Source organism: Pinus tabuliformis, chromosome 8 (genome assembly GCF_031772625.1).
Source record: "Pinus tabuliformis cultivar Carrire ecotype Pingquan chromosome 8, CPIR1, whole genome shotgun sequence".
In the NCBI taxonomy this organism is placed as follows: Eukaryota; Viridiplantae; Streptophyta; class Pinopsida; order Pinales; family Pinaceae; genus Pinus; species Pinus tabuliformis.
The window spans coordinates 197,848,049-197,860,311 of NC_142294.1; positions in this window are offsets into that span (position 1 = coordinate 197,848,049).

Genomic DNA, 12,263 nt, shown 5'->3' on the forward strand with positions numbered 1-12,263 from the left:
TTTCATTGGATAGACATGAAACTTTGTTAAAATACATCATCAATTTACATTCATCTTTGCAGCATACTTTATTAATGTTTAATCTTGATGATTTTGACGAGGTGTGTGTTCAGGCCATACATATTGAATTAGGTGGTAGATCATTCAGGTTTCCATCTCAGTCATCCAAAGAGATGGAAACTAGAGAATGCAGAGACAATAAGGGGAACATTTCAAAGAGAAAGAAATCAACGATCGTTAAGAAGGAAATACCTACTTATTCTCATTGCCAGAGAATTGGTCATGATGAAACGAAGTGTTGGAAATTTCATCCAGAACTTAAGCCCAAAAATTTCCTTAAGGCAAAGGATGAAAATAAGGCCATTGCAGCATTCTAGTAGGATCTAGGTTCAGATTTAGGTGATGAAAGGAGAATAATTGCCATGGTTATGACAGGTAAAACTTATGATATTCATTCAATTTCGAAAACTAATGTATCTTCTTGAAACATAAATACTTCAGATGAGGATAAATAAGTTGAACTCTTCCACATAAGGATAACTTCTAAGCATACAAAGATTGGCACAATGTTTGACAGTGGATCGCAAGCAAATTTAATATCTGAGCATATAGTTAATCAATTGGGATTGGAGACATAGAATCATTTAAGACCATACCCATTAGGTTGGATTAATAAATCAATGAAGATACATGTCACAAAGCACTATCGGTTAAAATTTGAAATTACATCTAAGTACATTGATCAAATCGAGTTAGATGTGGTCTCACTAGACATATGTGGAGTTTTCTTAGGAAGTCCTTATCATTATGATAGAAATGTAGTGTTTTATAGAAGAGAACATAAGTATCACCTAAAGAAAGAAGGGGTTGAATTTATTGTTAGGGCACATAAAGTCAAGTATAACTTGGATTTAATTGTTACAAATCAAGTTACGCAGTTTATAAGTTCAAGTAAATATGTACTCATGGTTATTAAGGAACGACATAAGGTTGAATGTTCACATATTTCTACAAATATTTCTAAAAATATTTCTACAAATATTGTTTTCAAAGATGTTTCTAGATCACTAACTCATAATTCTTCATGGAAAGAATTCAATTGCCATGTTGATAATAGGTCATTTTACCATCGTCAAGAGTTGTTCATACTATGGATGGAAGAAATAGGTCACTGAATCTTAAAGGTATGATTGTCAGCATCATCAAGGTCATCATCTGCATGTGGTTGATCAAATGTATTGGTACATCGTCAAGTCAAGATGGAAAGAGAGAGAGTTCTACCCTCATCGACTAATTGTTTACTCAAAACGTTTATGGTCCAAAAGCTTTCAAGTTGAGAGGAAAGACCCAGGAGGATCCCATCGATCCAATTGCACAAGTGTTTGAAGTTTCATCATCAGTATTCATGGTTGTCATTCAATGTCATCATTACTTCACTTCAGCTTCGACAGATCGACAATGTTGGTTATGATGAGATTGTTGAGGTAATGTTCATAGTTATGGTTTCATGGCATTCAGTTGAATTGATGTTTTATCTAGCTATCGACTTATGTCATTGATAGTTCTACAAGGGTTTGGTTGATGACATGTGTTTTGTCATCTCACTTTGCAGGATTTATGATTGATATAGTTGATTGTGTAAAAGGATTTAAAGTTAAAGTACCTCGTCGATTACGTAGTCTTATCGTCATCACTATCAGTGTCACTTACAAAGATCTGATGGTCGTCGTCGTGCAATGTTGACAAATGTCGCACGAGACCACAACGATGTACAAGGGTCAATCATCTCGTAAAGGCTTCAGTTTCACCAATGTCACTTTACAGAGCTGACATGGGTCTTGAAAAGTTAAAAAAACTCTTTACCTAAGCATAGACCTAAACCTTAACTCCTAAGCTATCTTTTCATCATTTGTTTACCCTAAGAATCCTATGTTCGTAAACCTAATGCCTAAATCCTAATGCATTTTTTGAACCCCTAAACCATACATTCATCCTATGATAAAACCCTAGTCCTAACCAAAAACTATTTATTAAATACATTAAACAAAGGCTATAGTTCTAAAACCTAAGTCTTAAACCCTTTATACACCCCTTGGCCTTGTTTAACTATGTAAAACATTTTAAAATGTAATACACAACCCTAACCATAGCCAAACTACATCGGAACCAGTTGCATGTGAACAATTATAGGTTAGCTGTTAGGTTTCATAATCTGCAGGTCACAACCACACACATGACTGTATCGGGGGACCACCACCATGTGAACACTGCATAGAAACCGTGAGAGGTCAAGGATAACCGTGTGGGGAATTGACAATGTTGGAACCGCAGTGGGTTGTTAGTCATTTGAACAACGCTAAAAAGTTGTCGAGGTTAGCAATTACCATGTCGTTGCTGCAACCACTGGAGGAGAGTGTGGTCACATGACAACTGTGATAGCATACTCGAATTGCGGGGCTGCAAAACCACTGATATAGTCGCTCTCCAAATAGGTGTTCACATGCAGTGTCATCACCCTCTCTCCGGTTAGCTAACCACTAACAGTTTCGGCCTTAATATAAAGTTTTGTTTGGGTTTTGTTATTAAATTTGGTTATCAATTAATATGAGGACCATGACATAAACACTAAGTGGAAAAATCAACCCTAATTCAACCCTTCAAGTCAGCACATTCATGCCAAACTGAGTAAGAGTGGTTATGATGTGTCTAACCACTTTATAAAGGAGCATTTGCAGCCTTGTGAGGAATTAATGAGGACTAAGAGTGGTTTTTAGCTTTTGTATGCAGGTTTTAGAGTGATAGAGGTGATGTTGTTTTTAGTGTTTCAAGAGCATCCGTAATCGGATTTGGAAACTGTAAGGAGTGTTGGAAAACTGGTTTAGAGATCTTTATGATGAGAGAGGTCAAAGTTTCCTGTGTGAAAGCTCAATCAATTCAAATCACTATGTAATTGACTTCTTCTTCTCATTCCTAATAAAAAGAATCGTCCATCTTGAAAGTGGACCCAAAGATGTAGTCCATCAGGGATGAACTTCGTAATCAATCTTGTTGTCTCGTATATTCTTGTATTCGTTGATTACACTTCTGTTTTGCATCTTAATTATGGTTTATCAGCTTTCATAAAGTGTTCTGCTCCAACATTTTTCTTCGTTTCTCATGCTTTCAATTATCATTCAAATCACTAATGGCTAATCAATTCTACATCAGTATTTAGTATATAGTCATTTTAGATCAATGGTTCATGGACATTTATCTTGTAGTGGGCTTGAGTATGACTTGTGTCAGTGAAGACTTTTCATGAATTGAATATTGATGACTTGGTTATTGCAGAGAGAGTCTTGTTGTCAGTTGTGGAGAGGAGATTGTATGATAAGATTTGTGTTTAGTAATTGAGCATAATCTTATATGTGGGTCTAGTTTGAAAATTGGATGAAACATGGCCTATAGTGTTTGGGTTTTGAATTAGATGAATCTAGTGTGAAATATTTTGAAATTAGGTCCATAAAGGATGTGAGGGATGGAGCATTTAGTAACGGAGTGGTTTCTTCCTTCCAATGATGGCCAAAGAACTTGCTTAGGGAGTAGTAGCTTCCTTCGAGTGTAGATGGAGAAATAATAGAAGGTGGTTGCCTCCAACAGGTAGGATCTTGCGCAGCCGTAATGTAATCACTTGGGTAGTCTCGCCCGGGAGCGAAATGAGAGCTAGGGTTAGGGTTAGGGTTAACGGGAGTAGAGATGCCAGTGTAATCCCGTGGAATATTAAATGTGATACCGCCATTATTACTTGCCCACACGAGGAACAAAGTCCTATTTCGGGGAGCAGGCGGATAATACAGATAATTACTCCTCTTGTTCTGTATGCAAACCCTTAGATCTCCTCGCATATTATTAGTTTTCTTCCTCCTCTTCAGTTTCAGATTACTCCGCTCGAAATACAGCATGAACTATTGGGAGGGATTCCTCCTCTAGGATTTGGTTGCCCATGATAATGGTCAGAATAATTGAACGAAAAACTACCTCTTGTGTTTGGGTGTCGATGATATTGGCGAGAACAATTGGGAGGAAAACCGCCTCTGGTATTTTGTTGCGGATGAGAATGGTATTAGCGAGTGTTATAATCCATGGATGAGACATTCGACAACCTGGTTGCCTCCGTGGGCGCGGATTCCAAGGAAGTGTAGATAGCATTTTCGAAGTAATCGAAGCGAATGTAAAAAGACTCATGAAGGAATAACGGTCGGAATTTTGAAATGAAACAGAGGAAGTTCACAGTTATATTATCGATGGATTAGGCTACGGATTAGAACTTATATATAACCAAATAACGAGCCTTAATAGTCGTCGAACCATTGAAAACCTCCATCCAAAGTTATAAATGCGTTTCATTGAAAAATAATTTTATTTTTATTTTTTAAATATAAATGTGTTAGGTATTTAGTTATCTATTTTTCATAATTTGTTAGGTATTTTAGTTATCTAATTTTTAATTTGTTTTGAAGTAAAATATTAATTAGTGCAATTATATTATTAAAGGTCCTTGTTCACATTATTCTCTACCTTTTTAAGGTAATGATGCTCATCCATATATATTACAACTTCAGTCATTCTCCATTTTTTTAAATTAATGAGTTTCATCTATTTATATCACTATTTTAGTGTTTGAGTTATTTGACCATATCATTCTTTACCTTTTTAAATTAATGATGTTGATGCACTTATATTACCACCTTTTTTTTGTAAGCTTACGTGGGACCTTCTCATTTTCGAGTTTTTACATGTCCATTATTGACCCCATTTCCAGGGAGGGTAGCACAAAAATCGAACCCAAGATCTCCGGTTCGGTGAGACTTCATTTCCACGGCCATTGCCACTTGAGCTACCCCATGCGGACACTTATATCACCACTTAAATCGCATTAAAAGTTGGAAATTAAATTCACTTCTAGTTGTTAAACTATTAAAGTTGAATTAGTAAGAAATATTGATTCACCCTCCCTCTCTAAGTATTTCTAACAACTCTTAGAACCCATTCCCACCGTACAATAGGTGATCAAACAAATTATTAAGCACATCCCTCCCTTGGTAACACTAGAACAAAATGAGGCTATTCTCGAATAAATCTCTTTTCAAGAAGTGGAACAAATAATTAGAGAAATTCTAGGTAGAAAGTGGAGTCCAAACAAAACTTTTCTATTGTATGATTTTGATCATTTTTATACAAATTTTCACCATTATTTTTTACCTAAATTTTTGCTGACTTGTATATAGAGAAGAGATATATAGATGTAATGTTTCATGATTTTGAAATTTTCATATATATATAAAGCCACAACCTCCATTTATAATATAAATAAAAATTACAAATTAACATAAATTTAATTATATAAGTTAAAATAATAACTTATATTAATAATATTATATTTTAAAAATTCAATATTTACTCTAAATAATTTATTTCTCTAATAATAATAGAAATTTATATATGAAATTTATATAAATGAAAACAATATTATTAATAGCTAACCATTTTAATTCTCATGATTATTGTATTATTTGAAAAAATGATATATTGTTGAGGTGTGATTATGGTTTTTAGTTATTTTAAACATTTTGTATTTAATATGTGTCAAAGTCAATGCCATGCATCTGAGTCATGCCACAACGTTTATATCATAAAGATCAAATATGTAGAAAATGAGGATCACGACTGCCTGAAACAGAAGAGAAATACCCTGTTTAAGAAGTGCGCAGGTATCGCTTAATTATAGAAGTTTACACTGTTTCCACAAAGCAAGGAATATTTTCCTTCCAAAATTTTTGACAAATTCAGTCGAATTCAAGCCATTGGCAGTCTAATGACTTGTTAGGGGAGCAGATTTCAGCTGGATCTGAAAATCCGGATGAAGATAAATATGGAAACCTGGTCTTTAAACAATAGCCAACGAAAGATTCATAACAGTGAAATCAACCTTTATTAGCGAAGTCCACCCACAATAGTTTAATGTGCAGGTCTTCAACCTAGAAGCCAAACGCAATAACACCAGCTCTTCAGCTAGCCAGTCACTGTGAATATCGGATACTGTTTTCCGAGAACGAGGGATGTGCACGCTCAAGCGTACTCAAGCGGCGATAAATATTGTCAACTTTCATCTCCAATGCCTTAAGCCGAGTAATCAAATTGGCACTCTTCTTCCAGACGTCTTCGAAGGCTGCCTGGGCTCAATTTTTCACTGTCCTCCTCATGATTATTGTTATCAGAAAGCCGTGGGCTGGGATTAGGGCTACCATTAATGACGTGAGATGTGAAAGTGTGATGCAGCTCGGGCCTGTGATGTGGGCTACGGTTAGGGTTAATGGTTGGAGTAGTGGGAATCTAATCGCATGGGTAGTCTGTCCGAGAGCGAAATAAGAGCTACCGTTTGTGTTAATGGTTGGAGTAGTGGGAATGTAATCGCCTGGGTAGTCTGGTCTGGGAGCGAAATGCGAGCTACTGTTAGGGTTAGGGATAACGGGAGTAGCGATGGCAGTGTAATCGCGTGGAGTATCGAATGCGATACCGCCATTATTAGGTGCCCGCACGAGGAACGAAGTCCTATTGCTCTTCTCGTTCTCTATGCAAACCCTTGGATCTCCTCGCATATTATTAGTTTTCTTCCTCCTCTTCAATTTCGGATTACTCCGCTCGAAATAATGGTGTAATGGTGTGAATTATTGGGAGGGATTCCGCCTCTGGGATTTGGTTGCCGATGATAATGGTCAGAATAATTGAATGGAAAACCTCCTCTTGTGTTTGGGTGCCGATGACATTGGCGAGAACAATGGGAAGGAAAACCGCCTCTCGTATTTTGCTGCGGATGAGAATGGTATTGGCCGGTGTTATAATCCATGGGCGGAGACATTTGACAGCCTTGTTGCCTGCCCGGGCGCGGATTCCATGGAAGTGTAGATAGCATTTTCGAAGATATCAAAGAGAATGTGAAAATACTGGTGAAGTAGAAATGAGACGGAGGAAATTCACAGTTAGATTCTCGATGGAGTAGGTTACGGATTAGAATTTATACATAACCCAATAAGGAGGGTTAATAGTCGGCGAACCATCGACAACCTCCATCCAAGGTTATAAATGCGTTTCATTGAAAAATAATTTTATTTTTATTTTTTAAATATAAATATGTGTTAGGTATTTTGGTTATTTATTTTTCATAATTTGTTAGGTATTTTTGTTATCTAATTTTTATAATTTGTTTTGAAATAAAATATTAATCACTGCAATTATATTATTAAAGGTGGTTGTCCACATTATTCTCTATTTTTTTAGGTAATGATGCTCATTCATTTATGTGTTAGTTATTTTGGTTATTTATTTTTCATAATTTGTTAGGTATTTTTGTTATCTAATTTTTATAATTTGTTTTGAAATAAAATATTAATTAGTGCAATTATATTATTAAAGGTGGTTGTCCACATTATTCTCTACTTTTTTTAGGTAATGATGCTCATTCATTTATATTACTATTTCAATAATGTACTTATTTGACTAGATCATTCTCCATTTTTTTAAATTAATGAAGTTGGTTTACTTGTATCACTACTTTAGTGTTTGAGTTATTTGACATATCATTCTTTACCTTTTTAAATTAATGATGTTGATACATTTATATTGCCACTTCAATTTGTTTGAAAAGATGGGTAGATTTGTCAATTAAAATATTAATAGTAATATTAAAATATATAAAGCAATTAAATAAAAACAAAGAGTAAATGGTCCAACCCCGTAATCAAATTATATAGATAAAAACTTTTTTATTTGAAATAATGAAAAAGAGGAGACATATCTACTCACATTACTACATGTAGGGGGTTTTAAGACAATATTTAACACAATATTTGAGTCAACTGCCTTAACTTAAGACAAAAAGAAACTTGTGTATTGTCTTAAATATTGTCTTTAAGTGGGTGTCTCAAAATATAATGTCTCAAAAATTTGTCTCTATAAGGACAATATAGAACACATATTAAGAGACAATTTCTTTTTTTTTCGGTAAAGACTAATTCTATTATGTAAAGTATAGTACAATCAAGAGAAGCAAGCAGACCGGAAATGATGGAGCCATCAACCTCGGTCCCGGAGGAAGGAATCAATCTCACAGCTACATCAAGTAATTTGAAAGTAAAGACTCACTAACTCACTTTTACGCCAGAGGGGCAGAAACTTCAACACAGTGTTTTTTCCCTTTCTTTTTGTTGACTTTTTTCCAGCCCTCATGGGGAGAATGAGCTAGAACCATTTGAAGACTGGAATTCTCTATCTTCGGGAACTCCTTTTCAGATTCAGAGGAGGAAGTCTCATGGGTGCGTTTCTGAGAGATTGCTGTGACATGGGTGTACCCCTCATTTTCCGTGGGCGGAACCATCGGCTGAGGCTCCTGGTCCGTATCTGAATCACTTTCCTCAACCTCCTTACTTGGGGAGCTAGAGCTCTGTGATGACCCCGTAAAATGTAATTACTAAAGTTTACTGTGGTAAAAACTGAATGACATTGAGAGACTTATTTTCTTTTAAAGAGTAATCTGTTAATTTTAAATATGCATTAAAATAATGTTTAAAGAATTACTCAGAAAAGTATTGGAATCCCAAAAGGGAACTGGGAAAGAAAAGGAAAGTAGTTAATTAAACTGAAAATAACCACCTTCCCTAACTGGAGGGATTTCCAGGAAAAGGAAAAAGATGGTGGAAGAATGTTGTGCTGTAGAGACAGACAGTAAGGAAAAAAAGAAAGACTTTGTTTTGGACTAAGTCTGGTAGTGACCAGATAGTCGAGCACTAGGTGCTGTCTTACTGAGGATTGTGATCCGGTAAGAAGGAGCTCGGGGGGAGACTCAGGTCCCGAAGGACAAGTCTCACGGCTGGGTGGATAACGAGCTTGACACAGGAATTTGCAGGAGATTTGCTGAAGATTGTCCCTACGAGCAGTGACCAGGTAAGTATCGAAATCCTAAAGTAACTGCAATTGTTTGTGTAGAATGGGTAACTCAGAATACCTGTAGCTAATTGCGTAATATCAGTTGGACAGAGACCTTACAACACTATTAAAAACAGAATAACTGTGAATATGTAAGTGACATAGAAATGCAGGTCTTCGTGTTCAACTAGGTAGCTGCATAAATCTGCAATACCTGTAGCATGAGGGGTCATTTATTATTAAAGCATAGAATATTATCAGAGGTTAGGGTCTGAATATGCAGGGTCGGGTATCATGCAAAGTAGGAGGAAACCCTGTAATAGAAATCCATACCCTAATACATAATAATTTCAAGAGCCCAATGTACCCTTATCTGGTAAATGATAACCCGAAGAAGAACCCATAGATAACCTCGGGATTGCAAAGTCTGAAGAGAAGTAGGTAGTTAGTAAATAAACTAGAATAGGTCCGCTATTGGAAGAACCCTTGCGGCAGGCAGAAGCCTAAAGCCACCGCTGTCATTCCTCTTGAACAATAAAAGGCCGCAAAGCAGAGCTTAACCTCATGCTTGAACCTTAAATAAAAGAGGAACAAAGTAGTGAAACCGTTAAAGACTGTAACACACTACCATTATAATATCCCCGGGTATAATAACATCAACAGGTGATCGAATTATCTTTAGAATATAGACTAAATGCATTACTGTCCTTAAAACAAAATGATATGAAGTTAAACGTTGTATATACAGTAGAAGGAACACTGCTATGGCAACGGAATAAACGCAGAGTCAACTATAATATTCATTTCAGAGAATTACAGATCAGACAGTATGTGGTGAACTGAGACCATATCGTGACAGTAAAAGAACAAATATAGCGTATAACCATAAATCTGTATGACCAAAGGTCTCTTTTTCTCAACCATCGCCGAGTTCGACCAGACATCTATTGAATGAGATGTAGGTGCGAACCCTAGTGGAACCATCGAATGCGGTTGGAAAGCGGCGTATGCCGTCCCGCCCAAACCCTCTCTAAAACCATAAACGTGTGAATAAACTCCAGAGCATACATTTAAATAAACAACTGGGTAATGCTTAAACTCAACCCTTACGGGAAATCTTATAAAGAGAGCGATAATAAACATCAGAAAGTTTAATATTGCTCTGCGATAAACAGAAGAGCCGAGCATGAAAATAAACCACAGAAGTTTAACCATATTCTGTAATAGCCAAAAGAGCCGTCAACTATATGGGTTCAGACCCAGATCCATTAAATCGGCAGAAACTATTAAGTGTTACATGTAATCACAGATGCAAATAATACATGGTGAGTTAATGTTCCAAAAACTACATAGGCAGCAGTCGAATAGCTCAGTCTCATGAACTTGAGAGTTCGACCCAAAAACTGCCATAGACAAGAGAGAATGTGAACCCGACTTCCACATAATCAAACCCCAATGGGTATGGCCCCGGAAATTAGGAGGCCATGTATCGCCATCTGCGCCAACCGTAGAGGAATAAGGTGGCTGGGATTTATAATTCAACACATCGGTAACCCTCCGACAAAGATAAACAAAATCGTAACTAGAAGTTTACACTATGAGGTAGGGAAACGAAACAATTAGTGTAATTGTATATGTTCAGCATAATAGCAACAGAGAACAGTGTAGACCACTGAAGGAGCCACGACACCGGATTCTTCACTACCTGTCAATCAAAGAGAGAGGCAGTTACACTGTGCGTTCATTAATATAACCCTAAATAACAATGCAAATCCAGTTTACGAATGTAAATCTTACCCAGCCAGTTCAAGGATTTACAGCCTCGGAGCGGTAACAACATGATGAGATCGCATGCTGGTCGAGGGTGACAGAAGAGAACCGGTGCAGAAATTGTGGGACAAACGCCCAGTGGTAACGGGGAATTACACCGAGCTCTGGAGCGCCAAGCAGAAGCAGCAAAACCCCGACGAACACGGGATATCAAACTTATAAACGCGAAACTATAACCCTGCGACGTGGAGCAATCTCCACCTTTGATCATCCACAGAACCTCCATGCCGTAGATCTTGGCGGTAATGCCAAAGTATGAAGGCGGGAAAGCTCCAGCCTGTAGAGCCATGGCCGATCACGTGATCAGGCCGGCGGCCCTAAATGCTAGTCCAGGTGTATTGTAGAGAAGGTGCCAGCATATAAACGGTGGTTGAGACTTAATACCCTTACAAACACAAATTAAGAAACATCCTTTGCATTGTATCGAGGTAGCATCAATTCATATGGAAGTGGAACAATTAAAACTATATAATAAGTTAAGCCTTGGTACTGTGATGGTATCGCATCAAATATATGTTATATCCGACGGTGTATGCATATATATAAGGATGGTGTAGCCACTATTAAAATTTTTTTTTCTATATATTTAAATACAGGTGAGAGATATGTGACAATTGGTATCAGAGCCCAGGTTGCCCATACTGTGGCCTCTGGGTATGAGTAATATGTGTTTGTTTTAAAAAAAAATAAAAATCTTTACAGCATTGATATTTCTTTAACTGGGGTAATAAAATTGTGCCCCGAAGCTCACAAGATTAACTGTTGTATGATTAGACCAGACCAGAACAAGGAAAAATGAATCCAGGAAACAACCCAGAGTTGTGGGTGCAGTTGGGTGAGGAGACCCGCAGTACAAATCTGGCCATACTAGAAACAGTTCAAGAGCTGAAGAATGAAATGGCTCGTTTACGTGAAGACAATGCACGTTTGACAATGGAGCAGGAAAGGATACTAAAAAGCTTGTCTGACAAACAAAATCCGCCACTGACCAACCCTAGCGCAGAACAACAGAGAACGATAGAGGAGCAGCATTACCAAGCAGAATCTGAGATTCCAGAAGATGGAGAGGATCAATCTGATAATGCATCAGAACAGCAGACTTCAAAGCGACAAAAGGTGGAATTGCAGGGAGAATTCCGAAAAATTAAACCCCCACACTATGACGGGGAACAAGAGGAAGCAGCTGAAGCATGGCTGATTAACATGAATAAATATTTCCAGTTATATGAGTATGACCATAACTTGAAGGCACGATTGGCCATTTTTCAGTTGCAAGGGAAAGCAACATTGTGGTGGGAAGAAGTTAAAATCGTGAAAGGGGTAAGCGAACGAACCATAACATGGGAAAAATTTCAAAAATATTTTAAAGAGAGATATTTAACAGAACGCTTTTATGATGAAAAAGCAAAGGAATTCCACGATCTGCGGTTGGGACAGCAGACTATGGATGAGTTCATCAATCGTTTCACCTC